Source organism: Salvia hispanica, chromosome 5, assembly GCF_029641045.1.
Source record: "Salvia hispanica isolate PSC_SH4W2 chromosome 5, Shi_PSC_v1, whole genome shotgun sequence".
Taxonomy (NCBI): domain Eukaryota; kingdom Viridiplantae; phylum Streptophyta; class Magnoliopsida; order Lamiales; family Lamiaceae; genus Salvia; species Salvia hispanica.
In genome coordinates, this window is record NC_142696.1 from 6,721,830 (window position 1) to 6,724,646 (window position 2,817).

Sequence of the window (2,817 nt, forward strand, 5' to 3'; positions counted from 1 at the left end):
ATTTTGGTGCTTGCTTCTTCTTTTCTAATTGCTTAACATATATAACATGTCAATTTGTAATTAATTCTATTCGACTAGTGTTTGATGTACTTTATAATCTACATTGAATTCGTGTTACACAATGCTTGGTTTATAAGTTTATTTTGCTTGTCTACGTTGTAGCATTTGCTTGGTTTGCAAATCATTAATATTTTATTTTGTTTGCCTATATTAAAGTGTTCTAACACATTATTCTATGCATGTTATTATGCAAAAGGCACAACCAAAAAAGAAATTCTAAAGCCAACAATGACTGCACCAAAACAAACCAATATCCCTAATAAATTCAAAACATAACAGTTATTGTCATTTTTCCAAAACAAAATCATTCACCATTCAAGGTTTGGGGTACTCTGCCGCCATCTTTTCAACATTAGCGGGTCCCTTCTTTCGCGCCTCTTCAAGGTGGCTTGTTGTTGTCCTCGTCATGTAATCCACGAACTTGTTTTCATTACTATAAACCATAGCTGTGAGGAATTTTTCAAGGAGCAACTGGAATGACTTGGATGGCTTGTTAGTATGGTCGCACTTCCAATCATTAACTTTAGTCCCATATACGTCTCCATATGTCGCATAGTGAACACTCCACAATCGTTGGTAATGCCTTTTGTTTTCCACTTGAATTCAAGGTGTTCAGGTATAGCTTTTCTCAGCATCCGTCCATAGCTCACACACTTGCTGTGCTCCAAAAACTGTATAAAAAAGGTTAACTCAACATGCAAATTGCAATATGCATTTTCATCCTTATTTTTTTGCATGGTGCATACCAGTTTTTCAACCACAATGTCATATTTAGTTGCAAGAAGCCTCCACTCTGTGTACTGTCAAGCAAGCACACCTCACCAGATTTACAAATTGTACTGAATCTATTGCCAACCAAGCAAAAATCGTAATAGAACAAAGCAATTACTAAGGCTCAATCAAGCGTCATAAGTTTGTTGGAGCAATTACTACGGCTCAATCAAGCAAACAATATATTAGAACAAAGCAATTGCTACAACTCTATCAAGCAAACAATATAATAGCACCCAGCTTGATCAAGCAATTACACGGCTCGATCAAGCAATTACAAAGCAATTACTAAGGCTCAACCAAGCAAACAATATATCAGAGCCAAGAAATTATTAAGGCTCAACCAAGCAAAAAACATAATAGAACAAAGCAATTACTAAGGCTCAACCAAGCAAAAAATATAATAGAACAAAGCAATTACTAAGGCTCAATCAAGCGTCATAAGTTTGTTGGAGCAATTACTACAGCTCGATCAAGCAAACAATATATTAGAACCAAGCAATTACTAAGGCTCAATCAAGCGTCATAAGTTTGTTGGAGCAATTACTACAGCTCGATCAAGCAAACAATATATTAGAACCAAGCAATTACTACAACTCTATCAAGCAAACAATATAATAGCACCCAGCTTGATCAAGCAATTACACGGCTCGATCAAGCAATTACAAAGCAATTTCTAAGGCTCAACCAAGCAAACAATATAATAGAGCCAAGAATTACTACGGCTCGATCAAGCATAATTAGTTTGTAGGAACCGTACCCAACATCATCCTGACTTTCAAAACAAGAGACATACATCCGATAAGAAACCATACCAGATGAGATTCGCAGCACAAGAATCTGACCCAATACGAATAAGTTCTAAATGTAGCAATCCTTTTTATCAAGCAATTACAAAGACATAACAAGCAAAAACCAAGTAATACAAATGCAATCCAGAAAGTGATTAATTATACATCAATTATAGATTCTAGAATAAACAACCACAAACAAAGCAAATAAGCAATTTTGAATACATTAATATGCAAAACAACAACAATTTGCTCTGGCAATTAGCAATTAACGTTGCTATAGAAGCAACAACCAATCAACAGAATCAATAAACAAACAGAATTTTCGAGGCATGGTGATGAATTCGTACATTTGGATTGCTTAAGCAGTCCGAAAATAAGGAATATAACAACAATCAACACTCAATAAAACCTAAATACTCACTAAGCAATATGACTAAGCAATAATCAATAGGAAATCGAACCAAAGGATCATTCGCAGGCAGCAATGTCGGACGACGAATTTCACGCGACGGAAAAAAAAAACAACGCAGAGCTTCACCGCGATGGAAGTCAAACTAGTGATGGATATCCCATCGTGCTCATTCAGCGCAGCCAACAAAAAGTGCCGCAGTTGAGTGAAACAATCATCAACCTAGGATTTATTGTTATTTAGGAATGAAATCGGTAGGTGATTAATGATGTGGAGAGAGAAAGGTCGATTGGGGAGAGAGAATGGTCGATTCCGTTTTCAAGTTAGTGGAGAGAGTTATTGCGGAGTGGATACCGGGATTTTCCATTCCCGTATCATTTTTAATTTCAGCTAAAAGACAGAATTACCCTTGTAAGCAACAATTTGTGAATAACCAAGCAATCCGTACTCTATTCCTACAATTCAATCTCATCCGTCTATATAAGACATTGAATGGTTATAAATGGTGTTATATTGTCACTTTATTTATGGTGCCAATTTGTGAATAACCAAGCAATCCGTACTCTATTCCTACAATTCAATCTCATCCGTCTATATAAGACATTGAATGGTTATAAATGATGTTATATTATCACTTTATTTAAGGTGGCACTATAGTGTGCCCAGTCTATATATATAGATATTCTTCTTGGCTGAGGAATTCTAATGTATTAAATAAAGTTTTTAATTAAAGGAGATGGGATTAGTAAGAGAAACGTGTCGCCCATATATTACTTCATGACC

General features: G+C 35.6%; 1 long non-coding RNA gene across 1 annotated transcript; it reads right to left on the reverse strand.

Moving 5' to 3' along the window:
* Positions 1-530: 530 nt before the first annotated feature.
* Positions 531-2,320, reverse strand: LOC125186280 (uncharacterized). Its single transcript, XR_007170399.2, has 3 exons — positions 2,087-2,320; positions 807-860; positions 531-731 (listed from the first exon to the last, which is right to left on the reverse strand). It is a non-coding gene; the product is annotated as an uncharacterized LOC125186280 (long non-coding RNA).
* Between the last annotated feature and the right edge of the window lie 497 nt (positions 2,321-2,817).